The 24,687-nt window shown below is 34.0% G+C and overlaps 1 long non-coding RNA gene across 2 annotated transcripts; it reads left to right on the top strand.

The window, feature by feature from the left end:
- Positions 1-212: 212 nt before the first annotated feature.
- LOC133830921 (uncharacterized) lies at positions 213-5,125 on the top strand. 2 transcript variants are annotated; one of them, XR_009892294.1, is made up of 3 exons: positions 213-386; positions 491-887; positions 1,333-2,487. It is a non-coding gene; the product is annotated as an uncharacterized LOC133830921 (long non-coding RNA). The 2 variants fall into 2 exon arrangements; XR_009892295.1 differs by lacking the exon at positions 1,333-2,487 and adding an exon at positions 4,836-5,125 and having other exon boundaries at positions 217-386; positions 491-559.
- Positions 5,126-24,687: the final 19,562 nt, after the last annotated feature.

Here is a 24,687-nt window from a genome sequence, read left to right as displayed (position 1 = left end):
TCCGATAATACAATATAGTTTCAGATTTTAACGTTAAATACACTATAGTTTCAGATTTTAACGTTAATTATTAAAATAAAAATGGACAATTAAGCGATTATTAAGTGTTCATAGGCGTGTGTGTGTATGATTGGGTGTGGTAAAAGGTGGAGGTTGATGAGTGATTGGTTTGAATTTTTGTGAGAAATGAGAAATATGCATAGAACCCTCTCTCTCCATTTCTCTCTCCCCCCCCCCCCCCCCCCCCTCCTCTCTTCATTTCATTTTCAATTATTTCAGATGATTTTCTCTCATCATCTCTCTCTCCATTTTCGTTCTTCTCCCTCTCTCTCAAGGAGAGAACCCCCATTGAAGGTGCACATACAAAAGTTGTAGAAAACTAAGAAGTAAGTTATGTTAGGGTTTTTGAGTTCTTCTTATCTTTCCTCAATCTCCCTTTTTATTCTTGAGCTAAGCTAATCTCTGTGATTGTTCTGGGAGTTATTTGAAGGTGTCTAAGGGCCAGAGAAGATGACGAAATTAGAAGAGCACACCATCTCCAAGGCTTGAGCATAAAAAGGTCAAATTTGGGATTTATGGTTAGATTAATGTATTATGTGTAAAATCTGAGTTTCAAGTGAGTTTAATAATCTTAGTTGGTTGTTTTAATCTGTACTTGATGGATTATAGTGGATATATGTTGCATGCTTGTGGTATAGAGCCCTTTAGGACTAGGGATCCGAAGTTCGAAAGGCTTACGGTAAAGTAAGTTTCTGGCAGTTTTAAGATTGATTTCTGATGGATCAAGCAGAACCTAAACTACAGATTTCACGGAATTTATTTTAACCGATGTGTTATTTAGGAAGTGTAGATAATTTTTGGCCCTGGAAACGTTCAAAAAGGGTAAGGTGTTTGACACCTTAACTAAAAAATTGTTTTTTGTTTTTAAAAGCTAAAAACTATTTTTTTGAAAACAAGTGTGGGTGTTTGGCATTGTTTTCAGAAAACAATTTTTAAAAACAAAGTTACAAAAAACAGAAAATTTTGAGAACAAGGAAAAGTTGTTTTATGTTGTTCTCAAATTTTCTCACTTCTTATTTTTCATCATTTTTTCTTTTAAATTATTTTATCTCATTATTTATTGTAAACTTTTAAAATATTTTTCTTTTTGTAAATATATTTGTTAATTTTTTATTTAAGATTTTAAAAAAATAAAACTAAAAAATTGTTTTTAGAAAATATTAACCAAACACCTCTTGTTTTTTGAAAACTACAAAAACAGTTTTCTGTTCTCATTTCGGAGAACACAATTTTGAAAACAAAAAACAGAAAACAATACCAAACAGGCCCAAGTTTTCATTGAATTATGACCCTTACAAGTCTACGGGGTAAACCTGTTTTTGAAACTGGCAGATTAAACGTACGAATTTTAAAAAATTATTTTACCAGTAAAACCTTATTATATTGATTTGAAATTTTTAAGGAGTGTTAATAAGATAGTAAAATTAATATCTGGAATTTTTCATGATAAAATTATTTGTATATTGATAATTATGATTTTTAGAATATAGGTGTAAAACCTGACTTTTCTGGCAGTTCTTAACCATGTCCCCAACAAGTTTAACATTCTTAAACTACCATATTTTGTGTATTTTATTTCACCAAATTATTACATAGGATCTGTAAATATTCATAATTGTTTGAATTATTCAAATATATTTAGAAATATACAAGTTATGACTGTTTGAAAATTTGTGTGAAAATCTGGTTGTTCATTGGCAGATTCGAGCAACGTTTTTAGAAAAAATATTTCTATGGGTAAAACTTATTATTTTAACATGAAATTTAACAGAGATATTTTTGTGACACAAAATCTAAATTCTGGAAAGTTTTATCTAAATCCAACTTGTACAATGGAGGTTATGAATTTTTTTATATAGGAAATAAAACTAAAATTTTGGACAGTGGGATTTAAACTATGAATGTGTGATTTTTTGACACAAAATATTTCATAAATTAGTTGGCAACCCATTATATATATAGATCTAAAATGAACTATTTTATTGTGGTTAGACTTTCAAACTTTGAATTGGGTCTATCATGAAAGGTGTTGGATTAAAGGAAGAGAGTATGGGTCCAAAGTCATATATATTAAATAAAAGTCATGTAATGAAATTTTTGCTAAATAATAAGGGAATTATTTATTCTTATTATGGTTATAAATAGACATATTTTCACTACTTTTTGGAAATATGAAAGTAAATGGTATTTAGCCTCGTTTTATGAGGATTACCTTATGGAAATAATAATTTCAAGGTTATTCTTACAAAAGCCATATTTTACGATAAGCCAGTTATAGTTTTCATTTATTTTCACAATTAATGATAAACTTATTGAATAAAGATTTGAAAGAAGTACTCTTATTTCTTTAAATGAGATTGTTAATTATGTCCCAACCATTCTATCGGACTAGCATAGTTTTTTTCTTTTTTTTTTTTTTATCAAGAAGAAATGGAACTTCATTGAACAAACAAGCTGTACAAATCAGTGCAATGCACTCAAAAGCAAAAACTGTACAAAAAACCAGCAGAACCTCACACTAATTACATTGTACTTTCCTTATAAAGGTCTGCTATTGGATTGTAATCTTTCTAAAGTTAACCAAGTAAAGTCTATATTTAACTACATTCTTAATTTCCTTCGCTAGGCAATCAGCTGCCAACGAATAGCCATCAAACAAGCATCTGTTTCTACTCCTCCAAATACTGTAAGTAACAGCAGCAACAAATAAGTTCAATATGGCAGCCAATAATCCATGCCGAGTTCTAGCAAGCCAAACACTCCAACTAGTGAAGTCACTCGGCCAGGCAATGAATCCAAACCAATTAAACAAGATATTGAGAACCTACTTAGACAGATTGCAAGCAAAGAAAAGATGATGGTGATTCTCGGAATAACTCCCACAGACAGGACATAACAGGATTGGCACCTGAATATGCAATCGAATCAGGTTGTCCCTGGAAAGTAGCTGTTCATTAATCACTTGCCAAAGGAGGAATCTATGTTTTGGTAAGGTACGCTTACTCAATACTGCATGGTAGTAGCTCACAAGCTGCTGGTTTAAAGCACAATTGTACAATTTGGAAGGCTGGAATCTCCCAAGACAACCAGCTGCCTGTATCTCAGAATAACCAAATTTCTCCCTAATGTGACATAACTTCCACCAATACCAACTACAATAAGATTTCAGTGTGTAACTCCAGAAGTTGAGGCCTTTCAAATATATAGTATTGACCCATTTAACCCATAAAATCTCAGGCTGCTCAGATATAGCCCAGATATATTTGGCTAGAATAGCTCTATTCCAAAGAGCTCCATCTCTGAAACCAAGTCCACCATAAGCTTTAGGAAGGCAAACCTTCTGCCAAGAAGCAAGATGAGGCTTACTCCTCAGACCAGAATTACCCCAAAGAAAGCTACGACATAATTTCTCTATCTCCTTTACAATACTCTGTGGTAGAATAAAGATGCTCATCCAATAATTTCGGAGACCAAATAAAACTGAGTGTATGAGTTGCATTCGGCCTGCAAAAGAGAGATGTCTACCGGACCAAGAGTGAAGTCTTAATCTGATTTTTTGAAGAATTATTTCACAGCCTTCATGTTGATCATTTTTAAACAAATAAAAGTCGAGGATTTTACTAGTACCGAACAGATGATGATCTCTTGCAGTATTTGAAACCAAATGTTGTTTAGCAAATTCGTGGACGCTTTAGATATTTTTGACTTGTGTATGCTTAGTTCTATTTACAAATTATATTAACTAGTGGGGTATAGTATTTTTGGTCTTTGACCCTTATGGTAGATTAAATGCCCAAAATAAGTTATAGTTGTATGCATTGCCATAATTAATGCATGATTCTTACTCTTATCAAAATATAGTTACGACTAAGAAAAAGGGTGTGCTAACCTGATAACAAGGAGAAATTTCTAAGCACTTAAAGACCTTCAAGGTAAGTAAACCCTGACTTCTCTGACTACAACATAAATAACTAGCATATTGCTTGTTAGATTTAGGTCACAAGCACAAGTATACACAATTGCTGTAGAAAGTCTATACTGGTGTTATCCTAGCAGACATGAGTTGAGGTTTAATTCCAACATTGATGAAATGGCTAAGAGGATTATTCCACAGAGCTCGTATGACTGTGAGAAGGTAAAGAATACCTAATGGCACTAATGGCACTAATGGCAATAAAATACGCTAGTGAGGCAGAGGGCCCGATAATAGAGGACCATTATCAGACTGGTGTTGCCACACCCGTGACAGTAGTTGATAATTGATATAACTACTTAATTGAATATTGATATGATGCATGCTTTGTCTAATTGATATCAGGAATGGTTAATTCGATTAAATACAAGAATGAAATAGAGAGATTATTGATGTGATGCATGTACTCTACGAACCATATTAGGATGTGATGATCCGAATTGCATAGGAATATAAGTTGTGGATAACTTATTTGGGGTTGAAATTATAAGTTCCCTCTAGAATATTATTTGTTGGTGGTGTTGCTAATAAGATTGCTCAGGCTTGCTTTGACTATTCTAGGGTTACAGAGATTGTTCTATGTATCTTTTTTGCTCTGGAATCTTCTGTGTGCAGGTTTGAGTTTGAATTGATGTTATTGGGCATGACCACAAGTTTTCTAGAACGCTTAAGTGCTCTTGAATTTTATGTTTAGGGCCCATTAATATCACATCCCTAATTCTATTTAGATTTCGAAATGCTATTGTTATAGGTAAAACTTGGTTATTTTTATTGATGTTATTTGTGTTGTATCATGTTGTAGGTAAGCTGAAAGGCAAGGCAGAGCAATAAGAGCTGAAGTCTGTGTTGTGGAAATGTACATGTGGCCCGACCGTGGGAAATCTACACTTTTGAAAATATGTCTTACTTTTATAAGAACATATTGTGGGCTAAGTATTTTGAATGTTTAGAATTTTATAATATTGTAATCACTTTTTAAATATGTGCATACTTCCAAACTAAAGCTTTATCCCTTTCAAAAAGTTTTTTTTATATGGATTTTCTTGACTTATGAAACTATAAATCTTTGTTTTTCCGCAACATTTGGTCTTGTATTTTTTTGGGTCATTACAGGCTGCACCTGTTGCTGCCTCAACTCTCTTAGCTCTTTTTCCTACCTGCTCATATTCTTATGCTTCACAACGGACTATGGTTACATTATTTGATAATCAGTCCGAGCATTGGCATTGCGCTCATTCCCTGTATTAATTGGTAAATTGTTACAATTGTTGTTTACTCGCGTGTTTGACCTTGTAGCAGGTGGAGCATTAACATTGTTGTTCGCTCAAGTGTTTCTTTACAAAGGTCCCTTAAGAGGCATGACTCCAACTTACTCTTGAAACTAACAATCATAACTTGGTATAACATCTCCCAAGCCATCAACCATAATTATACATAAATTTTTATCAACTTTCCAAAAACAAAAACAACTAACTCCATATCATATAGAAAGCAATAGTCTTAATACACCAATCCATCATCAAAGTAGAAAGAAAAAAAACTTCTAAACTAAAACTAAGTCACATGACACGCAACTTCTAGAGCCACTTCCTGTGAACGAGGATGGAATATTTATGTATGTCCTTTAACTCTATGGTGAATCCTTGAACAAACGGTTCTATAGCCAACTCAATTCCTTGTAGTCTTGCGTACGCCATTAGTGCGTGAATGTACTTTGCATCTGTCGAATACATATCCTTGACTTGTTTCCATGTGGCGTCAAGCCCCTTTTCTGTATTCTTTGAGAAAATTGTGTTCTTGAGTACATCGTACTTTTGCTCACAACTTCGCAATCCACCATCCCAAATTACATCCTAAATGTCCTTGTTGACTATCACAAAGTGGTCAACTAACTCCCCAATGCTCTTTTCCACATTAAAGCACATCTTGATTCTTCATATCTTTCTTATTTTCCTTGCTAGCTTCTTCTGTTGAGTTTTATCCAGGATGAACCTTAGGACTCTAAACACTGTAGCCATACTAGCTACTCTATGCATACAGGTAAGGCAGTAAAGCACATAAGACAAATAGTCACATAAAAGAAACAAAACATAAATAGAACTTAAAGTGCAATAAGTTGAGCTTGTCTTCCGTTGTGAGGATACATGTTAGGACAGTCTACAGGAAACAAAACCTTTTGCTCTGATACCAAATTGTAAGGCCCTAATTTCTTAAAGCGTTAAGTGCGTGCATGTTTCAAGCTGTAAAGAATAAAACATGTCTTTAAAATTAAATAAAATAAACTTTATAAAAAATAAAGTAACTAACAACCATAAAACAAAAGAAACTCAAGAGTCTCATCCTTTTGAAAATGAAGCATGTATTATAACAAAACTTAAATAAACATCTTTCATAATAATAACAAAAAAAAAAAAAAACTAAAATAACATAGTAATCAAAATAAACCAGATCCCTAATGGTTGTTAAATCTTAAACATGTATGCCCTCCACCAAAGCTCTCCAACTTATTTATGTATAACTAACCTTTTACCTTTAACTACAACACAGAATACTCGCGAGCTAACGCCCAGCAAGAAGAGCTGTGTATGACACAACCCCTTCTCCCAGAATTAAACATCATATAGATAAAAGTACACATTCATAAAGACACTATTTATACATGCCATAACATAATCATAACCTAAACATAATCTGTAACGTCCCAAATTCGCTAATAAGACTTAGTGTGTAACATCTCGTATTTTGAACACCGTTAGTAGCCGGTTGGAGTAGGTGAAGAATTTTGTGAAATATTATTTTGATAAATAATATTATGTGAAATTATGTTATTTGGTGAATTTTATAGCCGTTATGCTAATTTAATAAAGGGTTTAGGCCTATGCAAAGAAAATTGGTCTTGGACCGAGGGGCAAACCCTAATAACGGAAAAATCTCGGATCAAGTAAAATGAGGAATACTATGGCATAAATATATTTGGCAACTGGGACTGTATAGACAAGCCAGTAAATTTAAGAAAAATTGATTGATGATTTAATTCCAATCTATCGGGTTTAAGAATGGAAATTCTTGCCCATCTAAGGATATTTTGGTCAATTTGAGTAAATTACCAAAAGTATGTGTCATGTGACACAATTTATTTTTTGTCACATTTATTTTATTTTAGCTTGGAGATATTTAACAACTATAGGGTAAAAATTTGGTTAAATTTAGAGAGTAAAATTACCAAAGAGCCCTTGAGTGCATTAGAAGTGAGTTAAAAGGGGCAAGTGCATTTTAGTCATTTCTAAAGGAGGAGACAAGGTGTGATGGGCAACAAGGCTAAGCCCTAGTGTACTCAAGTGTCTATGACACCTATGCTATGAAGAGTAGGAGGCTACCTCACCCATTGGCTAACCCTCCAATCATTCCTCTTACACAACCAATCATTATTTTTATTTCCTTCTTTTTCCTCAAGAAAACAAAAAAAGAAACTCTCTTCATTTCCCACTCCGAAACCGAGAGGTCTCTCTCTTCCCTCTCCATTTGTTGCCATTTTCTCTCCAAGGAGCATGAACACTCACTCTCCATTGAAGGAAGGAAGAAAACTCAACAACACACCAGGCAAGTGTATGTTTCGAACCTAGTACATTCTTTCCTTCTCTTTTTCTTTCAAACCTGAAATCCTAAGGGGTTTTACTATGCATGCATGTGATTCTAATGGCCATGCATGCCATGGATATTGTATTATAGGGTTCAAGGGAGGTGGTTCTAGGAGGATGTCAAAGATTTGAAGCTTGTTGATGTTTTAGTGAGAACAAAGGTAAAGATTTTAGAGTTTTTGTAATTTTCCACTCATCTCCATCTTCTACCCTAACATTCTTTTTTTAAAAGAAAAACCTTCATGTGGAACCTTGGGGCTCGAGTTGAGTGTATAGAACACAAGGAGGAAGTTTGAAAGGCTAAGGGAACCTTATCTCAAAGCTAGAACCATCAAAAGTAGATTTTTGGTTATTGATATAGATCTGGTTGTATAGGTTGTTTTGTTGGTTTTTGGAGTTTATGTTATGCTTGAAGGTCACCTTGGTTGATTTTTTGATTTTCATGCATGCATGTGGCTAGGGTTTTGCTAGTTGTGATTGTTTTGCTAGAATGTGTAAAAGTGGATGCTGCCAAGTTTTTGTGGTCTGACTTCCAACGGGTCATATCATACTCTACTACCTCTTTTTGTGGAAATAATTTTTATGGTTGTATATTTATAGATGAGTACTTGAGTTTAGTCTTTTGAAAATCTAAAAAAGGTGTTTTCACACCTATGTTATGAACTTTTTGGCATTTTGATGCAATCTGGAAAATTTCTGGGCAGCATGCACTGCCCAGATTATTTTGAATATTGAACACGTTTTACTGAGCCAAAAGCCATAAAATTTAGTAAACTGTTATTTCACATATGTATAAGGATCAAATAATTTTTTTAGAGGAAAATGAAAAATGGTTAAAGACTAATGGTTTTTCAAAGTTTTCCCTAATATTCTGAGAACGAAATTTCTGAGTAGCAAACACTGCCCAGATTGTCTTATATTTCTGAATGGGTTTCCATATCCTAAAAATTATCAAATTTTGAGATAAAATAAATTAGATATTATTAAAGAACCTGATAAAATTTTAGGAAAAACTGGGCTACGGTTTAAGAGAAATAATTTTTCAAAAAACCCTAAAAATCTGAGAAAAACTCCTGGGTAGCACGCACTACCCATATTTCCTTAAATGGTTTAATGGGTTTTTCCTTCCCAAAAATTATGAAACTTGGTGATAAAAATTTTAAGATAGGTATTAAGGCCTGATAAAATTTTAGATTAAAATATATCACGGTTTAAGAGTAGTAATTTTTTGAAGTTACCTAAAAACGGGGGAAAATAATAATTTCGAACCTTAACAAAAAATGAGTTTTGGGAGGTTAGTTCTCCTACCCTAAATTGAATTTTTGACTTGAGCTTTCGCCTAGTTCCCATCATTAGGACGCATAATACGTGAACAGGATCTTAAAGGGTTGTGGTTATGTAGAGTCCCAGAATTTTCAAACGACGAGCACTCGGGACATAGGGCAGGCGATATATCGCCTATGATGGGTGATATATCGGCCCTAGGGCCATATTTTCAATCGATGTTGAAACCGAGCTTGATTCATTCCTTAACCTCTTGACTAGCCTCTGAATGTTTTCACCGAGTCTTCAGCACCTGTTGAATGAATATTCAAATATTTTTCAATTAATACTCATTATTTTTATTCATGCTAAAAGGAGATAGTTCACTCATTTAACTCTATAAATAGGACCTAGTACCCAGCCATTTCTCTCATTCTTCAAGCTGTGTTAAGAGACTTCAAGCTGCTAGGGTTACTATAGAGTGATAAACACTTGGGTTGGGATAAAAGCTTTATCATTTTAAGCTTTATAAACACTTGGGAAGTGAGATAAGTAGTGTGTTTCAGTGCTAGTACATTCAAAGGTATTTCTAATCTTAAGTTTATTTCTGTATGGTTCCTTAGTTTCTTTTAGTTTTCTTTACTCAAATCCTAACTCGTTGTTTCCATTCTTGGTTAGGTATTTAAGTTCTTTGAACTTAAAGTTTCTTTCGGTAAGTTTTTTATTGGTGGTTTAGTTCATTTCTTTATCATCTCTTTCTTTATAAATACTCACATTCTTATTGTTGGTTTTAGGAGTGTTCCAAATCCCATCCTTGTTCTCAAATATCCCAGTGTTGGTAAGGAAAATAGGATAGATTTTGTATGCTTTTATGTTTTGATATGTGCTATGACTTATGAATGATATGTTTTTAGTTTTTTTAGCATAAAAATTGTTTAGATAACAATCACATAATTTGTTTAGATAACAAGTCTCAATAATATATTCCTTGGGCATATGATTGTTTAGATAACGAGCCCCATAAATTTATATGACTTGTTTAAATAACTAAGCCTCCTAAATTTATATGACTTGTTTAGATAACTAAGCCCCGTAAATTTATGGGCATATGATTGCTTAGCTAGCAAGCCCCAAGAAGTATGATGGCCATTATAATGCATATTTCATAGTATATGTTTTGTAGTCTTATGTTATGTTTTATGTTGTATGTGCTAGTAGATTTTCCTTGCTGGGCATTAGGCGCATTCCTTTATTTTTATGTATGCAGGAAAATAGATATGGGTGGAAGGATTCGTAGTAGCTTGGTTTGTGTATTAAAGATGAAGGGATTTGGTGGACTGCGTGAACGATTCGAGGACGACGTTATTTTTAGTCTCTTTAAATTATGTTTTATGTATTTTCCGCATTTAGTGTTGTAAACAATTTCCTTTAGTTTAAAGTTATGTTTTATTTTAAAACAATGGGATCCCATACCCCGCATTTATGTATTTCAATATTTACTTTGGAGTTTTTAATAAAGTTGTGAATATTTCTTATGTGTGTTTTTTTCAAAAATGGTAGCTAAGTGTAGTAGTTTTAATGGAGGTCTTAGAATTAGTTGGGTCATTACAGGTTAGAGAACCTAACATTGAATATGAGCTTAAAAGCAAGATTTTTATTACGTTAAAATGAATAGTGAAAAAAAGTTAAGTTCAAAATTGGAAATGAAGTTGTTTTAAAAAAAATAGCTACAGTTTTGGATATCTAACAAATCCCAAATTAGTTTAAGGTTATTGAGAATTCATTTTTATCATTTCTAAACACGGGGTCCAATTGCCATTTCTTTCGAAAATGATGTAATAGAGATCCTAGGTTATGGATTAAAGATGGTAAAAATCGGAGTTAGGTTTTATAAAATCATAAATTGAAAAATATTATCGTTAATAGATAATAAATTGTAAAAGGTCGAAACACGGTATTTTTGGGTAAAGAATGGAAAACGGTAAACTCCGTACTTCAGTAGAAAGTGAGTGGTTTTCTAAGATTAAGAGTCATTTAAAACTCCTTTTATAAGTAACCAAAATAGTGTAATACGATTGAGAGAGTCTTCTAGAGATATAATATTAAAATGTACAACACGGAGAGTATGTTTCGGTAAGGACAATTTTCTCAGGAAACCGTAAATTGATTTAAAGTAGAATCTGGTCTTATACACTGAAAGGTGTATAAGAGAAATGTCAGTATAGAGTCTTTAAGAGAACTTTACTAAATGTAGCTATCATAGAATATTAGCTATAAGAGTATGCCATATTTCAATCCGAGTACACTTTATTAATTACAGTAATCGCAAAAGGGAAATCGAATAGCGGTTTTAAAGATCCAGCTAGGAGCTAAGGACTCCAAGTAAGTTAGCCTTTCTCTTTCTTGGCTACAACATGATTATACTAGTGTGTGCTTGGAGTAGTAGATTACACTAGTTTTGTTTGGGTCGTTAAGACTAGGGTATGCTTAATGCCTACCTTTGCAATGCTTATGCATTCTGCGACCTATTGGTAAGTGAGTTCAGGTTGGAGCTAGAACCTTATTATAGTACTATTCAGGTTGGAGCCAGGACATGGTGAGATTATAGTCCAGGATGGAGCTAGGACATGGTGAAATTATAGTCCGGGTTGGAGCCAGGACATGGTAATATAGTCCAGGTTGGAGCCAGGACGCTAAGAGTGAATCCGGGTTGGAGCCAGGATCCTTTGTGTTTGTTTGTTTGAATTGATTTGAATTGTATAATTATATATCTTGAATGTTCTGGGATTTTCTGGGTGCATGTTGATATGATATGTATGAAATGGGTTGTTGGGCGCAACCAATGTGCTTGATTTCTGTATGGATATTCTTAAGAATTGTATGATAGGGTTGGAATTTATTCAAATACCCTAGTGATCGTTAGTGATACTAACCTTAGGGCAACCCGTTACTGAGTTTAGTATATTTGTGTGCAAGGCTATTCTTACTAAGCATTTTTGCTTACCTAGTTCTTTCATGTTGTAGGTAAGTGCAAAAACAAAGTGGAGCAGTGAGCACCAGAGTCTGCTTGTGGATATGTACATGTGGCCCGACCTGGGGAGGTTTTGATGGAACACAATTTTGAAAAGAAATGTTGGAAACTTGTTATCTCTTTTATGACATCTGTTTTTCTTTAACTTTGAAAAATAGAAGTTGTAATTCTGTTTGCTAAAACTAAAAGTGTGCGCACACGATCTTTTTAAAAGTTTTTTTATATATGGATTTTCAGTACAATTAATTAAAGTAAAAGTTTAGATTTCCGCATGTTTTGGTCTGGTATGTTTTGAGGGTCGTGACATAGTGCCTTGATTAGCGTGCTGGGAGGGCATAAATGGGTTTATATATGGATTTGATTGAAAATATGTGTGATTATGTAAAATATATGAGTTATATTAAGATATAACTATTTATGCATGCTTATGTTTATTAAATGCGATTGTGGGCCCGTTCTTGAGGAAAAATGGCATTTTCATAATTTTGACTCGTTAAAGGTATAATTGTAAATATATGTGTTATGTGATTTATACCTGGCTCGGGGTGAGCCAAGGGATACTTTGGTAATTTTGTGTATTTTGGAAATTAATGGAATATGAGATATATTTGGGAAAAATAATTATGAGTGGAAGATTAGTGAATTAAATTGAGACTTTGAGGTATAGTTTGAGGTTAGTGGAAATTTTTAGGCTAAATGAACAGTTTGACCTTGGGATTTATTAAGAAGGGGTATTGGAAGGAAGGGTAATTTGGTCTTTTGACCTTAAGGATAGTGAAATCTGGCCTAAGTCTTTCCTTCCTTCCCATTTACGTTGTAAGATCTCTCTTTCTCCTCTTTGGTTACTCTCAAGAACTCTCCCAAGGACACAAAACCCAAAGGCTTGAATTTGAGGAATGTTCTTGGAAATTTGAGATATTAGAAAGGATTAGGAGCTGCATAATCATCCAACTCTAGGGGTTTCAAAATTCAGAGTAGTTAAGGACCCATTTGCTTTGTTTTTCATTTCAATTATAATGTTCTTGATTAAGTTGAGGTTGAGATAGATTTTGATGAAATTGACGTTTTCAGGGGTTTTTGGTGTTGGTTTGTTGGAGCAAACGCGGTTTGGTGGTTGTTCCAAGTTTGAAATTGAGTTTAAAGCCCACAATTTAGACTTAGATTCTCCGATTTGGGTAAGTTTCTAAACTTTGGCTCCCATTTGTTCAATGGTTGGTGTTTTGTTGTTTTGATGAATTTGAGTAAGTTTTGTTGCTTTTTTAACAGTGCTGTTAGGTTGTTAGGAGTGTATAGGAAGTTTTGTGGTCATTAACCTACTGAAAATACCTGGTTGGGTCGAGTTCCAGGTCTGGTGTTGTAGGGGAATCGCGGTTTTTTTGTTTTGGTGAAGAACATAGTGATTTATGGATATTTTTGGCTTTCAGGTTACCAAGCGCGACTGCTCTAGGTTGTGGAACGACCGCGCTAGGGTTCCAAAACCATAAAAATTGGTTTTAATTTTGGGTTTTAGAGTTAGTGGCGCGACCGTGCTGGGCTGGGGCGCGGTCGCGTCAGTACCCCAGAAAGCCCAAATTTCTACAGACGTGACCGCGCCAAGGTCAGGCACAACCGCACCAGGTGCCCTAAAATATGATTTTGCTGATTTGGATTAGGGCTCGGGGAGTTCAAGATTCTTTTTGGTGGGCCACTTGGGGGCTCGGGGGACGTTTCTAACGTCCCGACAACTAGGAATTGTAATTTTAAGAATTGGGTTTGGGGTGAGGTTCGGGATTTGAAGTCAATCTCAAATAAGAGTATGTTTGTGTTGTGACTAGATTATTGTAAGGCTCGGCATCAGGATCGTACTTAAGGCCATATTGTCTATCGCACGAAACTCAAGGTAAGAAAACAACACCCTAGTTATTGTGTAACGCTCTGGATAGCCAAGACCGCTGCACTGTGTACTTATTTAAGTGCAGGACTCGCTAATCAAGTCATTTAATTAAAAATGTGTCACTAACCATGAATGTGCTAGGGTTAAAAAGGGTTTTGGTCTCAAAAGATACAATTTATATAATTTAAATAGTTTTACACATGGGATCCCAAAAAGAAACAGTGTTTAAAAGTTGGTTTACAGAATTTCCAAAATACAAACAACCATCAGCCATTCTAAAGTAAAACAGACATTTCTGGTTCCCTTGTTCCTGCTTTCCCCTCAACCGTGGCGGCTGAGCAGTTGGTCATGTACATTCAGCTCGCAGAGCTCTCCTAGTCAGGGCTGATCGAGTTTGCCCTTGCCTTTACCTACACCACGTAGCACCCGTGAGCCAAGGCCCAACAAGAAAACATAATATGCATCACAAACAATAACAGATGAGTAATCCTATAAACATGATCAAACACTCAATACTCTTATTAACCACATAGCACGTATTCAGAATCAAAGATGTAACCAAGCATTAATAACAATCAAGTTACATAATAATCAGGGCCGACAACTTAGGCTGCACCCTCTGTTTACCCCACTGACTCCGGCCCGCCTAAACCGAGCTCAGTGCATAATAAGCTGTCCTCGGCTACCAGTGGCCAAGTCGTGCCCTGTACGCTAGTGTAACTCTTGGCACTCTTAGGCCGTTGGTTTACTGTTTACATGGCATAATACCATCCTCTCAAGCATACATATTAGGGAGCCCTTAGTCCCATTATAAATACACAACCGGGTGCAGTTTTCTTACCTTTAATTTCTACGTTCACTGATTACGAGAGACGTCCCTCGAGCACGATCCATTTCCCGAGCCCTAGCTTTAACACCTAGTCACAACCAAGGTAATGGATTCCATTAATATTCAAATAAAGGTTTCCAGGTACAATACTAGCTTTCGGGACATCAAATTCCACCAAGCACGGTGGTGAAATCAATCCTGAGCACCCTAGGTTAAGTTCCCGCGCTTAAAATCCCCAAAAGATCATAAATGCACCTAAGGGATGTGGCCCTTGAAACCTAGCTGTGACCCACCTCTAAAACAGAGCCCAAGCCCCCCAGTAAGTAGACACGTACCGCGACCCTACCCTATGGCGTCGCGGCGCTCTCCTTTGGCCGAGCCTCCCTGGCTCTCTTGCTTCATAGGGCTGCAGCGCTCTAGAACAGAACCGCGACCCTACCCTTCGTGCCCAGAAAATTCACCATTTCTAGCATCCTAACCTCATTCAAAACCATCCCAAAGCACCCTAATTCAAAACCCATTAATCACAAAACTTTTAACATGATTCTAACACCATAATCCAACAGAAATCCAGCTTAAAAACCTACTAAAATTCCATTTTGATTTCTGAAGCCCAGCAACTCAAAACACCAAAACCAGTCATACAAAACTCAAATTTTAACCTCTAAATAATGAATTGAAGCTTACCTCCTTTGCTGAACCACTTCCTTGACAACCTCTGAGCTAAAACCGAAGCACTCAGCTTCAATTCAGCCCTTAAACATCAAAATCATAAACACCTTAATATTCAGCCAAAAACTCAGAGTTCTAACACCCAAAAACATAACTCAACTCTTACCTTAATCTTGGTTGTGTGACCCTTAGTCTTAGCTAAGCTAAACCCTCATGAATTCAGCTCAAACACATAATTTTCCAGCTGATTTCCCTTGAATTTCAATGGTATTCTTGAAAGAGAAAAGAGAAGAAAGAGAAGGAAGAGAAGAGTTGAGAAGGTCGGTTTGTGTTTTATTCTTCTGCTTTCCATTAACTTAGTCTAACCTTAGCCAGTTAAGTCAATCCCGAGGCTGGGGTACCGGAAACGTCCTTGAAGGCAAAATGGTAAATTTCCCCAATATTCCCGCCTAAGCTTCCTATCATCAAATATATCTCCATATATTTATTTCCATAACCCGATAGTCTAAATAACTACCCGATACCTAAAATACCCCTGAATTATCCAATGTCAAATATTAAGCCCCGTTAAGACTTTTCCCGCTATGTAGCTCCCTAGGATCGCCTAAAGTCGCACACTACAAATCTACCCACATAATAATGTGGTTCTCACAGATACAACATTTAACCACATTTACATTCATATAATCATACAAGCATGCATTAATTCAATAAATTCACACCTAAGCCAATTATGCCTTCCCAGTGCACTAATCAAGGCCCTTCAGCCATATTAGTGATTTTGGGTCGTTACATATTGTTAGGGCACATGCCTTGATAATAAATGTGATTATGACTGTATTTGTCATTATCTGGTTAGGCATGCTTATATATGCTGCATCTGATTGTACATTATGCAATCTATATGGTTGATTATATCTAATCTGAACGCTTGGCCTAAGGGCACCGGGGACGGCAGTAAGCGTGCGGAACGCAGACCATTGGGCTAGGGTAACCTGGGAGTGCAATACGCACTTGGTTCATCTGAATTCCACTTAAATAATCAGAAGTGTAGACTGCACTTGTCTAACTCATTGATTGTTAAATTGGATTATGTGTTTGATTGAGTAGACTGTTGTTGCTAAGCTTGTTGTTTATATTTTGTTACTTATTGAATCTGTTGTTTTAAGTTTTCTTGTTGAGCCTTGGCATACGGGTGTGTTATGCCCCGACTATTTCTAAGACCTCGGACCATTAAAAAATACACATAACTACTATTTACAAATACATTCATATGAAATAACACAACTTAATTTAAAACCAAAAATATTGTACCAAATACAAAATATGGTATGGGATCCAATTGTAATAAAACATAAACATAAACTTTAAATGAATTGTTTAAAATACTAAGTGCGTAAATACATTAAAACATAAATTTAAAGACTTTAAACAACATCATCCTCGATTCTCTAGCAGTCCATTTAATCCATTCATCCTCAATACACATGCCAAGCAGCCATGAATCCTTCCCGCCTTCCACATTCATTTTCCTGCATCATTCTAAAAAGAAAGGAATGAGCCTAATGCCCAGCAAGGAAAATCTACTAACAACATATATCATAAATCATAAACATAAGACTATATCATAAACATATACTATAAAACATATGACTACAAAAACGTATATCATATAGGACTATAATATTAATGGCCATTAACTCATTAACACGGTATGTGATAAAACCATCTAGGTCCTTTGTCTACTAATCGATGTAGGGTAAATCATAACTCTAAACCATGAAAATGATAAAAATTCTTGGATCTTTCTATCTAAGCAAGTCATATGCCCAAGCAACTACAACATAAATTCTTGGGACTTGCTATCTAAGCTAGTGTTTAACGCCTAAATGTGACTTCCACTTAGCGGTGATTGTAGTATAGATTGGGCGGTCGATTCCACAAGGAGGCTGTTGGGTGTACAACCAAAGTCCCACATTGGCTAGAAATGGGAAGGATCTTGGGTATATAAGGATGGACACTATCTCCATTGGAATGAGGCCTTTTGGGAAGGTGCCCAAAAACAAATCCGTGAGGGCTTAGGTCCAAAGCGAACAATATCATACCAATGGGGAAATAGATGGTGTTCGACGGTCTTTGTAAAATCCTTTATTGGCATATTTGACAATAATGACAAAATTAATTAAAAGAGTATTTTCGAAATTAATAGTTTCCTGTTTTGTAATATTTTGTGGTAAATTTCGAAAATGGGTAGTTTCCTGTTTTGTTGTGATATGTTTTCTATAATCAGATTATTCTATATATGATTATAAAATAAATATATAATTTCCTATAAAAGAATATCTTTTCTTGAAATTAGTTTATATGGAAATTATTAGTATTTATTTTTATTTGCTGATCTGATTTGGTTGCCCAGAAATCGTGTACAGCTTGCAGTGATAATGTATATATTGTTTCCTTATTTATTTAAGGAAACTGGGTTGAAAAACTGTCCAGCTTCAATGAATCTGTTTGAACGGATTGCCAGTTTGTTTGAACAGATTCTGACTTTCCTGTTTTGGAAGATTTTCCATTTATTGGCTGTTTGATTTCTGATTTGTTTTCCACGACCTAAAGGGATTCTAAAAAGTATATAATCATCCTTAGGTCGCTGGTTTTTGATCATCTCTCGTGTGGTATTATTTTACAAATATTTTTCAAGTTTTAGAGAGACTTTTTATTATGTGAAGAACTTGAGTCCAGCAAGTTCTTAGTGGTTTATTATAGTGTACTTCTGTATTGTTTTCTTTGTGTTAATTGTGCAGGTTGAACACACTTGGACATTGGTCATCAAGCTTCGGGAGAAGTCTTGTTCGTGAGTCACTTTTCGGGAGGAAAAGTGCAAGTGTTATGATTTGAAGGGAGTTCAAGATCTTAGCACTTCAGAAATTTGATTAGGAGTTTATATTACAACAGTTGCGACAAATTCAAGAGAGAGTCTTTATTTGTATAAGTCAATTTGGTTTTGTAATCGTTTAGAAATTCTTCTAATAAATTTCATTCTCTGGGCATGGCCTCGTGGACTAGTAGCAATCTGCAAAGATTGCTGATACCACGTAAAAATTCGTGTGTTCTTTACTTTATGTTCATTTTTATCTTCTGGTCACAAACTGTTTAAACATATCTGGTTTCTGTTCAAACAGTCTTTGTATCTGTTTAAACATTTCTGTAACAGTTCAACAATTAATTATTTAATTTGAATAATTAAGTTGGTAATCTTAAAAAACGGAATTTCAGAGGCAAATAAATAAAGTTTAGAGATAAATAATATGAGGAAAATAGAACAAATGATATTTTTGTTGTTTTTGAGATTTAAAGATTATAAATAAAGATAGAATAAAGTGTGATGTAACAATAGTTAACAAGTAGGAAGGATCAAGAGTCACCAATATGCATACTTATTTATTTGGATCTTTGATTCACAAAAATTACACAAATAGATAGTTCACATCCCAACTATTCATTTGGAAGATTTAACATTGAAGCACAAATATATTTCACAAAAATGAATTCAAGTGATTATTATTCTTTACCATGGAAAGATGAAATAAAAGTTATGAGAAATCTAAAAATGACATTATACCATTGGCAATAATGCAATAAAAGATTGGACATAAAACCTAACACAAATATTACTTTTACTATTTATAAAATACATAGAAAGAGCATGACTAATTCTATATAGATTTTAGCAAAAGTAAATATATATGAGTGAGATGAAGAAAATGATAAAGATATTATCTATATTATTTTCACTAATTTGATAATACATAGAAAGTGCTTGACAAAATCTATATACTATTAGTAAACATAAATATAGATAACAAGATGAAGAAATAGAGATGAAAGAAAATAAATCACTCGAATATATAAACTTTAAGCACATGGTGAATCAAAAATACCAAACAAAGTCATAGTGCATATAGGATCATCCTCACCTTCCTAAGAAGGTTAGCCTATTATGCTAGACATTCTCATGAAATTCTAGAGAGAAAATATGAGAAATGAGACTAAAATTTGGTAGAGTTTTGCTACCTAAAAATTACATAGAAAATGTGAAGAAAGTGTCCCTATTTATAGATGGAGAAAATGACTAAAAAGAAATTAAACAACAATTTGGGGTTTGCAAAATAAATCTGAAATATTAATAATAAAATATGATTTTGAAAAATCAAATCTTATTATAAATATTAACCTAGTTATTTTGGTATACGGTCAAAATGCCCTTTTTCAAAAACACCAAAAAAGATGAGTTTTAAAGCTCAAAATGGCAATTTTCATGGCCCAAGGTGCATAAAAGGTTGGGACAAATGTGGCTGGTGGCAGCTGGGCCATTGACCAGGCGCAGCCAATGGGAGGAGGACATGTGGACGGCTGGCTGGGTTTGGTGATGGCTGTGACACTTCGGATTGGGCTGCTTCAGATGGTGGAGTGTTGGGCCTGCGTGGGGTGGCTGAAGAGAAGTATATTTGCTAAGCTGATTGGCGTGGAAGTTGCATTGAAGGGAAGTATATTTGCTAAGCTGATTGATGTTGGTGGGCTTGCGTGTCATTGGGCTTCCTTCTTGGGCTTTGATCTTCAAAAATACCATTTTCTCTTCTCTTTTTTTTTTCTTTCAGATTTACATATTTTCTTTTCTCTTCATTTCAAAGTGTCAAAATACAACTTTAATTCCTACAAAATAATAATAAATTAAATCATAATCAAATATTTTCATTTATAAAATAAATCATATTAATTCAATGAAAATATTAATTAAAACTTAATTTATTTTTACTATTAAAATCAATAAATATGTATTTTTCACCACTAATCACAACCCCCAACTAGCTTATTGCTAGTCCCTAGCAATTCAAGCGGATAAAAATTATTACCAAGATCAATTAGTGAGCTAAATTATGCAAAATCATTTAACAAAATATTTAGTGAGATTTTAGAAATTGCTATTTAAAACTATCAATGTTGTAATTTAAGAGTTTTGTGTGTGTGCACCAAACCATATCGTTCTTTCCAAAATAAACACAAACAATATTGAAAAATCACCAAAGAATAAAGTCTCAACTCCAAATCCTCACAAGGGTATTGAAAGTATTTTTATGGAAGATGGTTGACACTATTGGAGTTGGAAATTTATCAATTCACACTCCAAAATGGATGTTATCATTTTAGGACAAACAATATTAACGAATGTTGACCAAAAGATAGGCTAATCAATTAATTAGAATCTAAATGACATAAAAACCTTCAGGATTTTTTAAAATGATATTAAGAGCCAAAATAAAGAACAAAACAAAAATAAAATACACAAATATTTTTTTTTTTTTTTCTGTTTTTTATTTTTTTTATGACATAAATTGAAAACAAATGTAGTAATGTTGATTTATTTATTTATTTATTTATTTTCAACAAAACTATAAAAGATGAAGATGAAAAATGTTGCTCTTGTTCTTTTTTTTTTTTCATTTTTTTATATATATTTTTTTTCTTTCCTTTTTTTATAATTTTTTTTTCTTTTATTCGTCTTTTTTTTTTTATCATTTTTTTTACAAGAGACAACATAAGAATAAAATTACAAGAAATTAAAAGGAAAATTACAATAAAATACAACAAAGGCTCTTTAAAACAAAAATTATCCATCTAGTAAATGTCATGTTTTAAATCCCAATAATTAATTTTACCAACTCAAATGATCAATAGAAGTTTTCAAAGTTGTTTTCTCATTTTCACATCTCACAAAAATTAAAAGCTTTAAATTTTAGGATTTTTCTCAATTGAATGTGTGTATATTTTTTTTCAATGTTTGGTTGTGCATGAAATTGCTCTAAAAAATTACTTCCAAATAGTAAAAATAGCAAAAACTATCTCACCAAGATTTTTTTGTCATGGATTTTGCAAAAAGTTAACTCAAAATTTCAAAATGGTAATTAAAATATATTTTAACGCATGAATATGCATACTACCCCCAACTTTAAACGAGACATTGTCCTTAATGTCTAACGTTAAGTTCATTATGCGAGAAAAAAGGAATATGATAACCAACAACAAAACTCCAAAAAGTAAAATTCGCAACATAAAATAAAGACACACATTAAAATAAAACACACTAAAAAGAAAGATAAAACATGATCAGTCTTTGGTAGACAAAAGCATCGCTCTCAGGTAAGTCTACCAACTGCATATTTGCGTACTATCCTGCATCGAAAATGAATTTTCTTTTATCCTGCGTCTCAAAAATAGAAGCGTTAGTAATATTTTCAGGATAAATAAAATGGTTGGGGTCAAAATCACTGAGGAAATTGGGTGAATGTTTCATTGCAAATATGTTTATGATTTCCTCAACGATTAAGTCTATCACATCAGTATGATAGCTTCCATTGTTCTTTGGAGTGGTCGGAAGAATTTCGGTATGGGAAAGAGTTTCACTCCAAATGGTAATAGCATCATCCTCATCGGGTTTAGAACTGAGAGTAGGGGATGATGTTATGGCCTTAGGTTGGGACGGGAATTGACTTAAAGTATGTGAAATAATAGCGTTGGTCAATTCTGAAAGTTGATTACTAGTTTCCCTAAAATCTTCCAAATTTTTTTTATTGAATTCTCTTTGCTCCTCTATAAATGTGTGTAAAGTGTCCTCTAAGGAATTTGTATTAGTGCAGACATTATGTGGAGGCTCATGTGGGAAGTTAGGAAAATGTTGCTCAAAATTCATGGGAGGCGGTGCATGGTAGTTGTACTCAAGCTTCCAACTAAAATCTACGGGGTTGGTCCAACTAGAATTATGATTCCTATGGTCGACTCTTTCAAAGTTACAATAACGTTCATAATAATCTAGTTCGGGAACCTCGTAACTTTCTCTTTCAAACTTAGTTTCTAAGGCCTCAAGTTCTCGGTAATCTCTTACACTAAGTTTGCATGCACTCCCAAAACGACTAGTACCCTCAGTAGCACTAGAATTACGGTTGTTTCCAAATGAAGAATAATACATCGGAAAATACAGCTCGAAATGTTTCTTCTCTTCATCATTCATTTTTTTTAAAATTTTTGTTTTTATGATTTTTTTTATTTTTATTTTTATTTTTGATTTAATTTTTTTTTTGTTTTACTTGTTTCCAGGTCGATTTGAGGTTTTTAGAACGATCCCACTTAAAACCCACACTTTATCTAGAACTCCCCGATGTTGCTAGATAATTGTGGAGGGGTCACAATTCATAAAAACGGTCCTCTTACAACAAATACTTACTAGAACTCCCGGAGGTTACTAAGTAAGCATGGAAGGTACTTTTACTCAAATTGGCCTTTAAGCAAAAATTGCTTATGTTGACAAAACAAGCTTTGTTTTTATTATTATATATATATTTTGTATTTTATGATATGGAGACAAGAACATGATTTGAAACACTCCTAAAACCAACAGTAAGAATCGTGAGTTTCTAAAGAAAAAGAGATGAAAAGAGAACTAAGCCATCCAAGTAGAAACTTACCGAAAACCTTAATGTTCAAGAAACTTAAACACCTAACCAAGAATCATAAACAAGAGTTAGGATCCGAAAGAAAATAAAAGAAAACCAAACTTAAGGATAGGAATACCTTGGATGAAATATGACTTGATCTACACCTCGATACGGAAATAACACTCTATCTTACTTCCCAAGTGTTTAGAAAAGCTTAGATTGGAAAAGCTTTTATCCCAAAACCCAAGTGTTTCTCTCTATAGTAATCTTAGCAGCTTGGAGGCTCTGAACAATGCTTAAATGATGAGTGAAATGGCTGAGTACTAGGTCCTATTTATAGAGTTCAAGGAGTGAAGCTAACCCCTTTTAAAATGAATATAAAATGAAAAAGATTTGAATTTTCGTTCAACAGATGCCCAGAACTTGGTCAAAATCGTTCAAAGGCAGGTCCAAATGGTTAAGGCTGTTTTTAAATTTAAATCCTCAAGATTCCAAAAAATTCACTCCCAGGGGCGATATATCGCCTACTGTGGGCGATATAACGCCTAGACCTATATCCTGAGCCTCGTTCGTTCGTTCGTGCGAAGTCGACATTTTTTCCGTATCTCTCGTAGGCGATATATCAACCCCTAAAGTTGCGATATATCGACACAAATTGATATATCAAACACGTATTTGCACTTTTTCAGCATATTTTGAATTGATTAAACAACTTTGACTGAGTCAAAACGTGATCCTAACAGCTGCTGGAAGGCTCTAGAGCTTTTAGATCTTTCTTTTAATTAAACTATTCAACAAAAGTACTTAAATCCTTAATAAACATGATTATGACAAGTGTCACATTCTTAATAATTCTATCTAAACCTTAGGTTATAATAAATAATATTTCTAGGACCAGCAATATTAATCAAATCTTATGTTATAATTAATATTTCTAAACTATAGGTTAAACTTATAAAATTCATAACTGTTGCTATGAGTTTCCAACTAAGTCCTAGCTTGAACCAAAATCCACATAAACTAACATACTACTAACTACTACTACTGTCTAGCTAAGTAAAAATTATGGGACACTACAGGGTGCTATGTGATGCAGGTAAGGGAAAGGGGAAGCTGGACCAGCCATGAGTTGGAGAGCTTTAGGGGCGGTGTGTACATTTGTAGCTGCTCGATCACCACGACCGAGGATTCAATAGGGACTAAAGCTAAAAACTTAATTTTGCCGCTTAGGCCGGCTTACATTGTAATTACTTTTGAAATTGTAAATGCCTTGTAAATGTTATTTTGGGATCCCATGTATAGACTCAAACTTTTAAATGAAAATAACTATTCCGTTGACAAAATTTTTAAACCATAATTCGTTAATTACCCTTAGTTAAACATTTGTATCCAAATGACTTGATTAGCAAGTCCAACACTATTTAAAATACATAGTGTAATGGTCTTGTCTATCTAGAGCGTTACAACTTGGTATCAGAGTCATCTAGGTTTAAGGGTTGCTGAAAACTGGCTGGTCATGCACACTCGCCACTAAAGACAAGCTGGACTCAGGGTTTTGTAACTATTTATGTGGTTATATGTTTAACTGCTCAAATGAAATATAAATGACTTATCTGCCTATTTAATAGGAAGCATGATATATACTAATAGGGTTTGGCCCTTGACTACTATGTGTTCATAATAAGGCATGCTTATTAGCATTGCTACTGTATGTTAGTACTATTGAAATGACTGTAATCATTATGATTGCATATATTTTTGTTTGATTGTTGGTATTGGACCATGGGATAATTTCTAAAAACCTGTTATCATTGCCTGATCAGGCGAGTCGTTCATTGTAGTTATACTTGGAGAGTTA

The sequence above is a fragment of the Humulus lupulus genome, chromosome 4, assembly GCF_963169125.1.
Source record: "Humulus lupulus chromosome 4, drHumLupu1.1, whole genome shotgun sequence".
In the NCBI taxonomy this organism is placed as follows: domain Eukaryota; kingdom Viridiplantae; phylum Streptophyta; class Magnoliopsida; order Rosales; family Cannabaceae; genus Humulus; species Humulus lupulus.
Note: the sequence above shows the minus strand (reverse complement) of the source record. Positions and strands in the feature narration are given on the sequence as shown.